The 17,400-nt window shown below is 42.3% G+C and overlaps 1 protein-coding gene across 1 annotated transcript in view; it reads right to left on the bottom strand.

Moving 5' to 3' along the window:
- Positions 1–12,469, bottom strand: part of ALLC (allantoicase) — a 52,667-nt gene extending 40,198 nt beyond the window's left edge. The window contains exon 1 of the mRNA XM_077488735.1: positions 12,373–12,469. The gene's annotated coding sequence lies outside the window, so the exon portion shown is untranslated. The remainder of the gene's footprint in view (positions 1–12,372) is intronic.
- Between the last annotated feature and the right edge of the window lie 4,931 nt (positions 12,470–17,400).

Raw genomic sequence — 17,400 nt, 5'->3', positions numbered from 1 at the left:
TTTTCTTTACCACCTACAAAGCAAAAGGCATAATGAGCTAGTATGCACCGCATACTAGCTCATTATGAAATACTTACCTTAGAACAAGGCCCCGACATCTGGCCCGATCCACGCCGAGGGAGCTGACATGCTTCCTCTGCGTTTCTTCCTTGTATCGAGGCTCCGGCGCTGTGAGTGGCCAGAGCCGCGATATCGTCACTCCCACGCATGCGCGCGGGAGATTTCATCCCGGCCGGTCGGCCACTGACGGATTTTCAGCCGAGAATCCCCTTGTGCGCATGCGCCGCTGCAGTCAGCGGCGCATACCGAGGGGAATATCTCCTAAACCGTACAGGTTTAGGAGATTTTTTTTTTACCTACAGGTAAGCCTTATTATAGGCTTTCCTGTAGGTAAAAGTAAAAAAAAAGAGTATACATCTACTTTAAATACAGAGGAAATAGAAACAGAGAGATCTGATGGGCTGAACAGCCCGTCAATCACATAGACAGATTTAAAGAGGGAGACGGTTGGTTACCGAAGTGAATGTAAATATGAATAAAAAGCTTGCTGATTAATAGTGGAAGATGATAATGTTATGATGTTTGGAGAAATCAATCAAATAATGAATTGATTAAATACATAAATATAAATGTATAAATATACCTCAGATTTAAAATGAATAATTTTTTATGAATAAATTAACTGAAAAATGAATTAAGAAAATTATTAGCAATTGGTAATCAATCGATTATTATAAATTATAATGAGTTAATAAAATGGTGAGAATGGAGGAAGGAAAGGACTCTATGCTAGATATAATATTAAGGTTCTAAGTTATATCATGACCAAAAATACTTATCAAAAGGATAAAATTGAATCTTCAGATAATAAATGTTTAATGGGTAATGATGGTAATACTTACTGGGTACATATGTGTGCGCACATTTAATCATACATATACACAAATACAATAACAGCTCATGCATATACATACCCACATACCTCCATGTATGTGCAGTTGTAAACATGTACATGTGCAACAAACGCATGTATACACGTGAGTATATGCAAACATCTTTCTGACCGAATACTCTCTAGATGGAACACAATATTGTACAAAAAAGAGAGGGGGGGCAAAAAAAGGGGGGTAAAAACAAAAAGGGGTGGTAAAAAAAGGGGGCGGTGGCAAATTTGTGTTTGTTGCCCAATATGAGCTGTTTAGTGGAGAAAACTGGGTATCCACCCACACCCGCACCTGTTAAATAACAGTGCTGATTTCGATCTCCTTGTTCATTCCTCTAGACGACATGGTATCCAAAGTGAAAATCCAATACGTTTCCTGACGACACGGTCTTTTGAAACGTTCTGCTGGGGTAAATTTATCTGGAATTGATTCAAGGTCCCAAACTTTTAGATCCTTGGATGATTGCTTATGATATTCTAGAAAGTGGCGGGGGACACTGTGTTTAGGGAGACCAGCATCGACAAATCTGCAATGTTCCCCAAATCTGTCTCTGAGGGCCCTTGTATGGCCCACGTATAGCATGCCACAAGGGAAAGCTAGACAGTAAACCACAAACATGGAAGAACAGTTATGGAAGGTGTTGAATGTGAATGTCTTACCCTTATGAGCAAAGGATTTTTGACCATGTTGAATATGAGCACAAGTCAGGCACAGGGATTTTTTACACTGAAACATGCCCACCAGAGGAATGAGTGTTAGTTGAATGTTATTGGAAATAGATTGGGCAGATTTAATTTTGCTAGGAGTGATTTTCCCTTTTATATTTGGAGCCTTCCTATAGGAAAATTGTGGCACTGTAGGAAAAGTGTTTTTTAAGTGTGGGTCTTGCTGTAGTATAGACCAGTGTTTTTTTAAAACGCTCTCCATTTTCCATTGTTTGTTGTGATATTGAGTTATGAATCTTCTTCCTACATTTTCTTGTGATCGCTGTTTTGATTTTGGAATGTCATTGGTATTGTAAACCATATGAGCCTGATCAATGAGGTCTGGGGGGTAGCCTTTCTCTATAAATTTCTGTTTGAGATGAACACTTTGTGCATTATAATCCTCCAACCTAATGCAATTGTGCCGTAACCGGCAAAATTGACTTTTGGGGACATTTTTAACCTATCTCGGATGGTGACAGCTGGTAAAATGTAAAAAAGTGTTCCCTGATGTGGGCTTGGTGTAACTTTTAGCTATAATTGTGGACTCTTGGTGACTGAGTTCCAAGTCCAAAAAACAAAAAACAAAGAGAGGTGGCATTTATTTCCGAGGTAAAAGAAAGACCAAAGGTGTTGGAGTTGCAGTGTGATAGAAATTTCTGTACAGTATGAAGAGGACCATCCCAGATGATAATAATGTCATCGATGTAGCACCCATAGAAGACCAGGTGCACTGCAAATGGGTTATGTTCCCATATGCACCTGGTCTCCCATAGGCCCATCGTGAGATTTGCATAACTGGGGGCAAAATTTGCCTCCATAGCAGTCCCAGTATTGTGAAGGTAATAATCATCCTCAAAATTGAAGTAATTATGTTCCAGGTAGAGTCTGGTCGCTTTCAGAATAAACTGTGACTGTCTGCAATTAATGTCACTGTCCTCAGATAAAAAATGCAAAACCGCCTGTATTCCAAACTCATGCGGGATTGAGGTACATACGGTACATACGAGGTGTACAATGAACACACATCCAACGATACCCACAGATATGTTGGTTCCCAAGTATATGGTTGTAATAACTCTAGGAGATGGGTACCATCCCGGATATACAAGGGCCTGGGCCAGAGGTTGGAGGAATTGATAAATGTAGAGAGAATAACTGGTGGTAATACTCTCCATGGTAATACTCCATGGTTGGCAACTCCAACACCTTCGGTCTTTCTTTTACCTTGGAAAAAAAATGCCACCTCTCTCTGTTTTTTGGACTTGGAACTCAGTCACCAAGAGTCCACAATTATAGCTAAAAGTTACACCAAGCCCACATCAGGGAACTCTTTTTTACATTTCACCAGCTTTCACCATCCAAGATGGGTTAAAAATGTCCCCAAAAGTAAATTTTGCTGGTTACGGCACAATTGCACTAGGTTGGAGGATTATAATGCAGAAATTGTTCATCTCAATCAGTGTTCATCTCAAACAGAAATTTATAGAGAAAGGCTACCCCCAGACCTCATTGATCAGGCTCATATGGTTTACAATACCAATGACTTTCCAAAATCAAAACAGCGATCACAAGAAAATGTAGGAACAAGATTCATAACTCAATATCACAACAAACACTGGAAAATGGAGAGCATTTAAAAAAAAAAACACTGGTCTATACTACAGCAAGACCCACACTTAAAAAACACTATTCCTACAGTGCCACAATTTGCCTATAGGAAGGCTCCAAATATAAAAGGGAAAGTCGCTCCTAGCTAAATTAAATCTTCCCAATCTATATCCAATAACATTCAACTAACACCTAACAACTAATCACATTCAACACCTTCCATAACTGTTCTTCCATGTTTGTGGTTTACTGTCTAGCTTTCCCTTGTGGCATCCTATATGTGCGCCATACAATCAGGGCCCTCAGAGACAGATTTGGGGAACATTGCAGATTTGTCGATGCTGGTCTCCCTAACATAGTGTCCCCCGCCACTTTCTAGAATATCATAAGCAATCATCCAAGGATCTAAAAGTTTGGGTCCTTGAATCAATTCCAAATAAATTTACCCCAGCAGAACGTTTCAAAAGGCCGCGTCGTCAGGAAACGTATTGGATTTTCACTTTGGATACCATGTCGCCTAGAGGAATAAACAAGGAGATTGAAATCAGCACTATTATTTAACAGGTGTTGGTGTGATTTTCCCCCAGTCATGCCTCAGTGGGTCGCTCGGTTACTGGTGGGTGGATACCCAGTTTTCTCCACTAAACACCCCCTTTTTTTACCACCCCTTTTGTTTTTACCACCCCCTCCTTTTTTTGCCCCCGCCTCTCTTTTTTTGTACAATATTGTGTTCCCTCTAGAGAGTATTGGGACAGAAAGATGTTTGCATATACTCACGTGTATACATGGGTTTGTTGCACATGTACATGTTTACAACTGCACGCACGTGCTGGTATGTGGATATGTATATGCATGAGCTTTTATTGTATTTGTGTATATGTATGATTATATGTGTGCACACATATGTACCCAGTAGGTATTACCATCATTACCCATTAACCATTTATTATCTGAAGATTCAATTTTATCCTTTTGAGAAGTATTTTTGGTCATGATATAACTTAGAACCTTAATATTATATCTAGCATAGAGTCCTTTCCTTCCTCCATTCTCACCATTTTATTAAGTCATTATAATTTTTATAATAATTGATTAACAATTGCTAATAATTTTCTTAATTCATTTTTTAGTTAATTTATTCATAAAAATGTATTCATTTTAAATCTGAGGTATATTTATACATTTATATTTATGTATTTATTCAATTATTTGATCGATTTCTCCAAACGTCATAAAATTATCATCTTCCACTATTAATCAGCAAGCTTTTTACTCATATTTACATTCACTTCGGTCTCCAACCATCTACCTCTTTAAATCTGTATATGTGATTGATGGGCTGGCCAGCCCATCAGATCTCTCTGTTTCTATTTCCTCTGTATTTAAGACTGCCAGGTTTGCCAGCCAATCATGGTCTGATGAAGAAGCTGTAGCTTCGAAATGCATTAGCATTCCTTGCCACTGTGAATAATCACGTTTCCTGTTCCTGTGAAGTCACGACCAGCTGCTACTTGTTTCCTGCCTCCTGGTTCCCAGCATTCTCTGGATCCCTGTAAGATCATACCAGTGCCCCAGGCTGCAAAGGCAAGACATTTATGAGACTCCATAACTGGCAATTTTCACCACATACTGAACTCATCTAATTTAACCTGTGAGTTACTACTTGTTTTTATTAAATATAAGATTTATACTGCACTCAGTCTGGCACCCCTCTGTTCCCATTTCTGCATTTGATGGGCACAGCTGGCTGCATTTTATGGGCAAGTGGCTTCATTTGATGGGCACAGGTGGGTGCGTTTGATGATCACAGATGGCTGCATATGATGGGCACAAGTGGCCGTGTTTGATGGGGACAATGGCTGTGTTTGATTGGCACAGGTGGCTGCGTTTGATGGGCACAATGGATGTGTTTGATGGGCACAATGGTGGCTGTGTTTGATAGGCACAAGTGGCTGCGTTTAATGGGCACAAGTGGCTACATATGATGGGCACAGTGACTGCATATGATGGGCACAATGGTAGCATTTGATAGGCACAAGTAGCTGCATATGATGGGTACATGTGGCTGCGTTTGATGGGCACAATGATGCTGCAATTGATGGGGGGGTTTCAGTATTTTTCAGTTTGTTTGCACCGCCCGGAACCAGTCATGACTGGGTTAGTGACTCAAAGTACTTGTTAGCAGTGTGTAAAAGTTGATAACATTTAGTATTCTAAAGCAACATTTATCATAAATAATTGTATTTTTTTTTTTTTTATAATGCAGTTATTTTCCTTTGTTGCATCCAGTGGCGGAACTACATGCACATGCGCTATGGGGCCCGCAGTCAAATGGGGCCCGGTGAGGACAGGCGCTATGGCTCCGCAGGAGATAGCGGGCGGCTCCGCGGGTGGCCCGCGGGCAGTCCGCGGCTCCGCGGGTGGTCCGCGGGCGGCTCCGCGGGTGAGAGCTGGCGGTCCGCGGGCGGCCCGCGGGTAGTCCGCGGCTCCGCGGCTGGACCGCGGGTGAGAGCGGGCAGTCCGCGGGTCCGCGGGGGGCTCCGCGGGTCCGCGGGGGGGCTCCGCGGGTGATAGTGGGAGGCAGATGAGAGTGGCCAGTCCGCTGGTGAGAGAGTGGGCGTGAGCGGGCTGGCCAATCAGGGAGCTGACGGGCGAGGGAGCATAGAGATGACATCATCTCTCACCGCCCTCTCATCCCTGCAGTGCAGTTCCCCCCTCACTGTGCAGGCAGCCAGGAAGCAGAGAGATGACATTATCTCTCTGCTGCCTGACTGATAATCTGCTGGCTGACTCTGTGACACAGCAGGAAAGTGGCAGAGCAAGTGACAATCCATAATGTGTGGCAGGCGACGTGGCAAGTAACAACCCAGGACGTGGCAGGTGACAATCCGTAACGTGTGGCAGGTGACGTGGCAAGTGAAAATCCATGACGTGGCAAATGACAATCCATAAGGTGTGGCAGGCAACGTGGCAAGTGACAACCAGGGACGTGGCAAGTGACAATCCGTAACGTGTGGCAGGTGACATGGCAAGTGACAACCTGGATGTGGCAAGTGACAATCCGTAACATGTGGCAGGTGACGTGGCAAGTGAAAATCCGTGACGTGACAAGTGACAATCCGTAATGTGTGGCAGGTGACGTGGCAAGTGACAACCCGGGACGTGCAAGTGACAATCCATAATGTGTGGCAAGTGACAATCTAGGATGTGGTAAGTGACAATCTGTAATGTGTGGCAATCTAGGACGTGGCAAGTGACAATCCGTAATGTGTGGCAGGTGACATGGCAAGTGACAACCTGGATGTGGCAAGTGACAATCCGTAACATATGGCAGGTGACGTGGCAAGTGACAATCCGTAATGTGTGGCAGGTGACGTGGCAAGTGACAACCCGAGACGTGGCAAGTGACAATCTAGGACATGGCAAGTGACAATCCGTAATGTGTGGCAGGTAATGTGGCAAGTGACAATCCGGGACTTGGCAAGTGGACAATCCGCAACATGTGGCAGGTGACATTCTGCAACGTGTGACAAGTGACAATCTGCATCTGGTGGCAGGCGACGTGGCAAGTGGACAATCTGCAATGTGTAGCAGGTGATGTGACAAGTGACAATCCTTAATGTGTGGCAAGTGACAATCCAGGACGTGGCAAGTTACAATCCATAATGTGTGGCAAGTGACGTGGCAAGTGACAATCCAGGACGTGGCATGTGACAATCCATAATGTGTGGCAAGTGACAATCCAGGACGTGGCAAGTGACAATCCATAATGTGTGGCAAGTGACAATCCATAATGTGTGGCAGGTGACTTGGCAAGTGACAATCCGCAACATGTGGCAGGTGACATTCCGCAACGTTTGACAAGTTACAATCTGCATCTGGTGGCAGGCGATGATGGCAAGTGACACGCTCAGGGATCCCAGTGATTTTGCATTATGGTGAGTTGAACTATTTCATTTTATATAACAGAACAGAAATTGGTTAAGAGGCCTGGAGGTCAGCAATGTGTTCCCTTCAGGGGCTGCATAGAGTATACTGCATACTTTGTTGTTCAAAATTAATATAAGCCGTTGCCTGGGTACTGTGCCACATGGGTGTGGTAGTCTGTTGTTTAATGGCATTAGTTCATTTTTTTTGGTGGGGGGGGGGGGCCCATACAACATTTTGCTATGGGGCCCTGTGATTTCTAGTTACGCCCCTGGTTGCATCACAACATTGCTGAATCCCTCCAGCATCTTTCAGCCACTTACTATGTACATATATTCCAGCGTCCACTGCACATCATTGCTCAGGACCAGCTTCCTGATAGTGACAAAGGTGGACCATACCTGTACAAAGTGGACTGACATGGCCATTTGCAGTCTTTAGCAGGGGCATATGTGACAAGGTGACAAATCAGGAGAACAACTGGAATAACAAAGCGTTGTCACCACATAAAAAGAAGTGCAGATTATGGACCTTCAGGGCAAAATAGCCAGGTGTTATTTATTGGACATGTGCAATTCATTTACAATCTGACAATTTTTTAATATCCGGAAATTCAGATGTATTTGAATTTCCAAATCACAACAGGAATGAATTTAAAAGAATCCAAAATAAATTATAATAAAACAAAATTACGTTCAAATTCAAAATTGAATGAAATCGAAAAAACAAATTTGAAAAGTAAACAAATTGCTGACTATTGCTTATTTCTTTCAAAAACTGTGTGCAGGTATACCTAAAAGAATTGATGTTTTGCAGACAAAGGGTATTGAAATATTGACTTAATTTAGATTATTCTTCTGTTCACTCACTTTGCATTTTTTAAATTGATAAAAATAAACAAGTAAAATATATATTTTTAAAGCATTGTTACCTTACCTTATTTCTTCACACCTGCCTAAAACTTTTGCACAGTACTGTACATAGAAACAGCAAAAGTCAGATACATTTTAATAACTAAGAATACTTCACATACTCTGAATAAACCTTATTAGTACAAAGAAATAAAAAATCAAACTGTCAATATTTCTGGTGAATTAATTTTGGCATCAGTTGTGTCCAGATCAACAAGTACGTCTTTTATAACCTAGGGCCCTTTAATTTCTTTCTGTTTCAATCCTTTATATTAAAGTTTTAAAGTGGTTGTAAACCCTTACAACCAACTTTGACCTACAGGTAAGCCTAGATTAAGGCTTACCTGTAGGCCCAAGAAATATCTCCTAAACCTATACGGTTTAGGAGATATTTACCCGAAGACAGCCACTGCTGTCTACGGCGCACAGGTGCACTGGGGCAGGCCGCAGATCGCGGTGATATGCCACGAGTGTTGGCTCCCGTGCGCATGCACGGGAGTGACGTCATGGCGGCACTGGCGAATCACAGCGCCGGAGCAGCGAGACCCGGAAGTCGCTCCGGGATACATGGCAGCGTCCAAGAGGAAGACGGAGGACCTCTTCGGGGGCTTCGTTCTCAGGTAAGTTATTCATATTATGCCTTTGCCTTATAGGGTGTGCTTTTTTAAAAAAAAACTATTTTGCCTTTACTTCCTCTGTAAGTCAGCCATAGATGGTGCAATTTTCTTTTCTGCAGCCACGATCATCTTTAACTTCACTTTACCTTTGAACAAGGCTTATCGCCGAAACTAGTCTGCTGCTGACTGTACTCACTGCGAAGTCTTGAAAATAAATACGCTTGATGTTATGGAGTTGCCGGCTGCTTCTTATATTCGATGACCGTTTGTCTATTGGTGTGTGGGAGGACACCTCAGCTTGGACACCCTGACTGCAAACTTCCAAAGTAAGACTTTGTTTCCCACTGCTCTGAGCCATACAATCTTTGATCAAATCACTTTGCCTTTGAGGCTCAGTGGGAGCAAGGCCTGGTCTTAGATTGCTAAATGTTTGTTTAATATTGCCACTTTAGAGGCAGCATATAAAGTGTTATTGTGGTATGCAATGCATGAATCTATCTATGTGAGAGAGCGAATGACAGGAGAGGGGGGGGGGTGGCGCTCCTGCACCCTTTATGGACGCACTGCTACTGCCTGTTGGTCCTGATGGGAGCTGGCTATGGCCAGTGGCCAGCAGGACCCAGAGGTGAGCAGGACCCATGGGCTGGGACCTGGCCATGGACCTGTGGGGCTCTGCTGGCCACTAGCCATGGGTAACCTTGTAATACCAAGTGGGCATAGATAGTGAACTGATTGGGGGTTAAAGTGGGCCACTTGACTGGACTTGCCCCCCAGGCCTAAGGCTGTCAGCCCTCCCCTGCTTATAGTGATCGCTGCTTCCAGGGGTGTGCCCATTGTGGGGGTGCTCTACAAATCTGGTGGACCTGCCCTCGACTGATGGGCTTCTGGTCCTGAGTGTTCGGTCTGCTGTATTCCTTGTCCCTTGGATTCCATTTAAATACTCGGAAGAAGGCTAAATTTACTTTGTTGCATTGCCCCATTCTGGGCCTATTCGCTCTTCAGCAAAAATTGGCATCTTACTTGTTCATAGCAGCCAAAAGGACGATTGCCCAGGCCTGGAAAAAACCCACAGTGCCCTTTCAGGGAGTGAGGAACCATCTTACGATTATAACGCTAAATGAACAAATGTCTAGCATTCTCCACGACACACACGCCAAGTTTATTGAGGTCTGGGAACCATGGTTGGCCTATGCCTTCCCTGATCTCCCACTGACAAGCGCTGGTTGGCTCTAATTGATGTCTTGGGCAACTCCGGAGCCCTACTTTTCTTTTCTACTTTACTTTTCCCTCTCACTCCTGTCTTGCTCTCTGCTCTGGTGTGTTTTCCAGCACTCTTTGGCTGCCTATCGGTGTCAGGACTGCCCACTAAGGAGGTGTTGACATAAAGGTTCTAATCACCTTGGCACAAATGGGTTTTTCCCCCAAATGCATATATGTTTTGTTTAAGTTGGATATACCTGGATATACCTGTTTGAGAATGAGGCCCTTCCTTCTTTGCTTTTGCTGTGTATGTACATTTATGTTCTCTATGTTGCCAGTCACAGCCCCTGCGCAGGGGGACAAGGCGCTTTTGTATTGTTGTAGATTTTTGATATACTTACAATAAAAATGATTGAACAAGAAACCAGTACACATTACATGAAAACCGTAAGTTCTTTTCAGGACCAAGCAAAATTGTGCAGTTTGCTCCTTCAGTAATTTTTCTTTTGGAAGCTCTGAATTGAAAGTGTACACACTATATGAAAATTTTATGATCGTTCTTAATGCGATTTTTTTCCCTCCAATTATCATATAATGTGTAGACTCCATTAGTGATGGCTATGTCTGTTACAGGTTAGACTTACCTTTCCATAGATACGGTTGTACACAGGTAGGACCAAATTCTGCAAACTTGAGCTAAATGTAACATTTCCAACTCAATCAAAAAATGTTTGTTCCCTATTGGTCACAGGGATGGGGACAATGCTAACTGACAGGGCTTCCTTAGCTTTTGTATAATCACCAAAAAACATTATGGTTTGGGAACATATCCGCATATGGCAAGAATCAGTTATGATATACAAATTAAAGTTATTCTTATTCATATTGGGCCCCATTCACATTTGTGTGACTTGTCATGTGACTTTGGACCCCAAAGTCGCATGAAAAGTTGTACCCCATGTTTCCCAATGAGTACCATTCATATCTGTGCGACTTAAAGTCACAGCAACTTTAAAGTAGTTCCTGCACTGCTTTGATCTGACTTTCATGCGACTTTAGGGCCATAGAGTTCAATGTAAACCCTCAAAAGTCGCATGAAAGTCACACATGCATGATATAAATGCGACTTGTGTGCGAGTTGTGAAAACAATGCTGGCAATGAAAAATAAATTAAAACAGTTTAGGGCCCCCCCTATCCATAGGCCCTTTGGGTCTGGTATGGTTTTAAGGGGAATCCCAAAATAAAAAAGGTGTGCCCCCCGCCCAAATCCATACACCCTCATCCAAGCATGCAGCATGGCAGGTCAGGAAAGGGGGGGACAAGTGAGTTGGCCGTGGGGTACCCTATACTCATTTACATAGTGGCAGCTGGGATCTGGGGGCTCCCTTGTTAAAAGGGGCTTCCAGATTCTGTTAAGCCCCCCGCCTGCAGACCCCCACAACCACTGGCCAGGGTTGTGAGGAAAAGGCCCTTGTCCCCATCAACATAGGGGCAAGGTGCTTTGGGGGGGCAGACCCCCCTGCCCCAAAGCACCCCCCCATGTTACATGTGGCCTGGCATGGTTCAGGAGGGGGGGGGGCACTCGCTTATCCTGTCTCATTCATACATAGCATCAAGGTGTTTGGGGTCCAGCAAATGTTGATACTCTTGTAGTTCAACAATTTTAATACATTTAAATGATGATAATATATTCTGTTGGACCCATAATGGAGGCATTCATGTTGTGAAAACTTATTTTTATCTGATAAAATCACAAATATGTAAACAGTCTATGAACAAGTAATACCTAACTCATTTTTAAATATTTGATTTGAATCAAATTCGATTTGAATATGGACAAAAAATTCAAATCAAAAACGAAAAATGAAACGAAAATAATATGAACTATGAAAACTTAATGAATTTAACTAAATTAAATATTTAACTTAACAAATCCATCTGCAACTAAACTAAATACATTTTTGTTCTGCCCATGTCTATTATTTAATGAAAGCTGCAGACTTTGGTCCTACTTAAGCCCATTGAATATCACTGAAGTAGAATCAAGGTAGGATCCTCGTCCTAACCATCCGACTTGTTACATCCAACATGGTGATTACAGCAGCAGTAAAAGGAATTTATGTCACACTGGGATTGTTTTGATTGGTCAAAGGACAAGTCCTACTATCACAAAGTTGGATCAACGTAGTATCCTGTTCATTCAAGTAGGATGGATGTAGGACCGATGTAGGACCGATGTAGGACTGATGTCACAGAGCAAAAGTAGGATGAGACAGTCCTATGACTGTCGTGTAGTATTAGTGTGAACCCAGCCTTAAGCTGATACCAAACACTGGAATCTTGCTACATGTGTAGAATATTTACTGATTGATGTAGAGCAAACTGCTATTGAAAGTTAAGATCTGCAAAGGCAAATCTTTGGTATTGACATAGTAAATGCACATCATGCCATCTTACCGTATAAGTAGGACTCCACGTACTCCGGGATCACTGTCAGTCACAGCTCAAAGCTCTTACACCAGGTGATTGAACTGGCTAAATAAATACAGAACTAGACATGTCCTAACCACCCTGTCAATCAGTTACCACACTTTATTGATTTTCTCTGAGATTTGAAAGTTAAAGTGATAGCGCAGAATTACATCACAATATATACTTGCATGCTCCCTCTCCTGTACCCGGGCATGTTTTCAGATATTTTTTATAATATTACAGAATTAGATATACAAAGAAATTACTTAACATTACATGGTGCCATATCATCATGTAATATTTTATACCTAACTTTGGTACAAGAGCATAAAGTTCTAAATTTTCTCACTGCAGATCACTAATGTCAATCTAAAGCTAGCCAAATAAATTAAAGAATGGTCCAATTATGCATGCAGGACCTGCATAGCTGGGAACTTTTTTGAACTTGCCCAGAGACTTGGACTAATCAGTTGGCCCGTTGGGTCACTGGGCAATCTTGTTCCCTCTGGCTCTGCTATAGGCTGACAGGGGTAGTGGTACTGCACCTTTACTCCAGCATTGCAGTGTCCTAGAGTTCCCTCACTGACCGTTGACATATTTAGCTGTTATTTTGTCAGGTTTCGATCTTTGGCCATTTTGATTGGCCCAGCCAAGATCCTAACTAAGCCCTGATACTAGAATTTACTTGGGTGGACTCCTTTAGCAAGAAGGTAGCAGAGAGGTATCATTTAGCAAAACATGGCTGGAGGGGAAGAATAAGTTATCAGGAAGTACTGTCACTTTGCCTGGAATAGCTAGTAAATATGTGAATGCTTCAGTACCCAATAAGATCAAAACATATGTCCGGTAATGGTGATTTAGAAGGTGAGGCTTTTTCTGCACGTAGTGGTATCCCTGTCTAGTAACCCCATAGAAGAATACTTTTAACTGCATCTTGAAGCTACTGTTAGGCTACCCATCAACATGAGATATTTGTATTATCTTGTTAAGGACACAGTCATAATGCAGCAGACAGGCTCTGGCTGACTGCATCAGCAAAGTCGACCTTCTAAAAACACTTTTGCATATGATAGCATTTGTTTCCCTGAGATAAACCTGACAAGAAGTGTACATGAATATTCAGCTCCAATGATCATGTCAGATTATGGAAAGAACTTTTATAAGAATGATCTTTGGCACTGAGACATCAGTGGTACGTTATCTCTTGTGTATGGCCAAAATGGCTAACATAGTCAAGTTACCGTAAGTCTATTAAATATCTATCTCTGGACAGTCATTAGAAACTTTGCTTCACATGGGCAATACCAGTCCAGTGGAAGCCTTGTATTAGGTGCAGAGTTATCTAAACTTTTCTTGTAGACCAGAAAACCCAACCTCTCCCTCCATGCACCCCCTGGGAAACTGTTCATTTTGACTGAAAACTGTGAAGATAAAATAAAAGTGGTATTAAACCCAAAAACTAAAATGTAATATATTGCAGCTTATCAACCATTAGACGTGGGGGAGCTGCATTCATTTTCTTTTTTTAGGCTTTTATTCCCTCTGTTTTCACCTGGTGATCTGGCCAGTAACACACCTCCTGTATTAGAGTGCCTCTGGATGAAGGCCCATAGGGGCACCTTTGGACAGCAGCATTGTCAGTCTGGAGGGAGGGGAGTGTTACAAGGAGGAGCAGATTTAGAAGCACAAACAAATTGAAGGCCAACTTCGGCTAATAATTTATAAGCAGCAATGTTTTGTTTTTTTTGCTTTTAGGATATATTTTTATATAAATAAATAAAAGCTGATCATTGTCAGTGGTAATTGGTTTGTCCTATCGCTCTAGCTGCTACACCTGCAAAATAGCATTTTCTTTTAGAAAATCAACAGATTTACTGTCAGGATCACCCGGTGAAAATAAAGGAAAGAAAGACTAAAAAGGAATTAATGCAGCCACCACATCTAAGAATTGGTAAGCTGAACTATAATAAATGCTTGCTTTTGTATTTAATACCACTTTAACTCACTATATGGGCATAGTAATGTAATCCTAAAGTGGGTCCCTTGATAGAACCCAGGACCAACTTCTGTGAAACATTCAACATTCAACTTCAACTTTTAGTTCAACATTATGTACTTATAAAGCACCAACTGCTCTGAAGCATTCAACTGTTTAAGTCTAACATGATGTACTTATAAGGCCTCATGCACACGGACGTTTTTACAGCCGCTTTTTTGAGCTTTTTTTGCAGCTTAAAAACGGCTGTCTATGTTAGTCTATGGCTTCATGCCCACCTAGGCGTTTTTGAGCTGCAAATGGCATAGGCGTTTTTAAGCTGTAAAAAAAACCCAGGACCAGTGCGTTCCGTGGCGTGGAGCTAGAGCTGTAAAAACGCGAATCGCGGGAAAACGCGCAAAAACGCGCACAAACGCGTTTGTTTTCTGAGTGCTATAGCCAAGAGATGTGTTTCTTAAAAAACGCTACTTAACGCTAACGCTAAAAAACGTGCAAAAACGCCAATGCAAAACGCAGTAAAAATCACGTTTTTAACGACGATTTTTCCAGGCGTCGGAGCTAGCTTTGCAGCCAGTTTTTTAAAACGTCCGTGTGCATGAGCACTAAAAGCATTGTTTGCCTCCAAACTTTCTGAGATTAAAAGGAGGGCACCATTTATCACAAACTTTGTAGGCAAAGTACACCCTCCTGCCACACTCATGGACATGTATATGGATCATGAAGAAATAATACAACAAATTATTGGTGAATCCCACAGAAGTTTTTTCACACAAAGTTTCTTTTATACCAGCTTTTCAAAATAACAAATGCAATAATATAAAGGATAAATGACAGATTAGTGTAATATAACACTTTTGATGTTAAATAATACATTGTTTCTAAACAGAGGTCTATTCATTACACCTAAAAGAGGAACAAATGAAAAGGAGAAGGGAACAGAGGTATTTGGTGCAGCTGTACACAGTAGCCAATCAGCTTCTAACTTCAGACCTTTTTAATTAAGCTTTGATAATAAAACCTTGAAGCTGATTGGTTTCTATGCAGTTGTTCCAGAGCTTAGTAAATAAGATACAGCTTCACTTTGCAAAGAGAACCCAATTACGTGCAAGGAAAATAGAAAGAATGCATTTTAGCTTGCACATGATTGGATGATAGAAGTCAGCGTAGCTTTTGCTCATTTACTAAGCTCTGGATCAACTGTTCTAGCAGAGTGCAATTGCGCTTTGCAAAGTGCACTATGTATTTGCTTTTAGTAAATCAACTCCTATGTCACATGTTCCCAACGGAAAGAGGACAAAGTCTCTTCCTAGCCCACCCTTACCTACTTTTCCTCATCTTCACTCTGCTCCCCAACTCTTCAGTTCCTCCAGCAAAGTAATTCAATGCAAGCTATATGACTGATGATGCCAGAGCCAACATACGGTTGACATTCTCCTGCTCACGTGACAGTGTTTGGGCCCAGAAAATGGCTGCTTAGGCCCCAGAACTGCATCCTGGGAGGAGGTCACATGCTCCCTATACATGGAAGCACTGGTTATTTGGCAAGGGCTCAGATGGAGATATGGAGCAGCAAAAAAGGAAGGTAAATATAAGTGTGTTGGGTAGGAGTGGGCTTTTAAGAGTCTTGTCACTTTGCCAATTTCGTCTTTTTAAGTATAATGTCCACTTCCATTAGAGTGCATTTTTTTAAACACTATTACTGCAGAGACCGCCCAGAATCACTTACCGCAAATTTCAATTTTTTATCACTGTTCAGTAATAGCACAAAAATGACTGCAGACTATATCAAAGTGTACTGTTTATATTTAAATGCAGCCCAATGCCTGCCTAGCCACATCATACATGTTTAGGTGTACTGCCTCATCTTTTAGAGTTCCTCAGGAAAGAAAAAAAGTTTCCATTTCAGGGCTAACTGAAACTGATGGTTTGCCACTTTCTGTAAAACATGCATTAGCAACCTGGATCTCTACCACTTATGCTGTGCTTTTCTAAATAGAAAAAGACTGCATCTGGTCAATTGTTTTGCTATAGTCATCCTTTAAATCTATCGTATTTCTGTTTTTTTCCAAGTTATCCTTTTGGTAATTTAAAGCAGAATTCCACCTTTTGCATTTATTACTATTTTTTGCATTGGAGCCTCCAGAGCATTGTCCCCAATCAGTGGATAGTGGGTACAGTACTCTGGCTCCTGCAGAGTCTTCCTCCAGCCCTGGTCCATACAAAGGTGTGGACCTTCAGTTACAAAAATGGAGGAAATATCAATAGACTACAAATCAAATGGCACCATTGCACTTGTGTTACATGTAGAGCTTCAGTACAAGCTGCTTTGTCATGGTAGAAGATGGGACTTTCATGAGTATGAGTATTTTTATTCACAATTTCCTATGAATGAACGATGCGGCTGTGTAGAAGGAGCCACAAACAATTTTAAATTTGACAGGAATCTGCAGTGAAAAAAAAGTATGATCCTCCCCCAGTCCGAGTGCTTCTGCATAGGGGACTGAAAGAACACAATATAAATTTAGGTACTTGTCCTCCCTGCATTAAAATAATACTTTTAATAATGATTAATGAATAGAGATGCATTATTATTTTTCCTTTAACCACTTCCCGACCAGCGCACGACGATGTACGTCGACAGAATGGCACGGGCAGGCATATTGGCGTACAGGTACGTCCAATATTCAACGCCGCCCTGCCGTCAGGACGGAGCGCGCCGCTGGCGGCGCGCTCCCGCGCTGATCGGGACCCCCGTGAGTCCGGTCGCGGGACCCGCGGACTCGATCGCCGCGGGCATCCCCACGATCGTCTCACGGAGCGGCCGAATGGAGGAAATGCCGTGTAAACAGCATTTCTCCATTCTGCCTAGCAACTAGTGACACTGATCTCTGCTCCATGTGATTGGAGCAGAGATCAGTGTTAACTAAATGAAAGCCCAACCCCCCCACAGTTAGTAACACACCCCTAGGAACACTTAACCCCTACACTGCCACCCCCTGGTTAACCCCTTCACTGCC

Source organism: Lithobates pipiens, unplaced genomic scaffold (genome assembly GCF_037356315.1).
Source record: "Lithobates pipiens isolate NorthernLeopardFrog02 unplaced genomic scaffold, aLitPip1_a1.2 Scaffold_18, whole genome shotgun sequence".
Lineage (NCBI taxonomy): Eukaryota > Metazoa > Chordata > Amphibia > Anura > Ranidae > Lithobates > Lithobates pipiens.
This window is presented reverse-complemented; position numbering and strand designations above follow the sequence as displayed.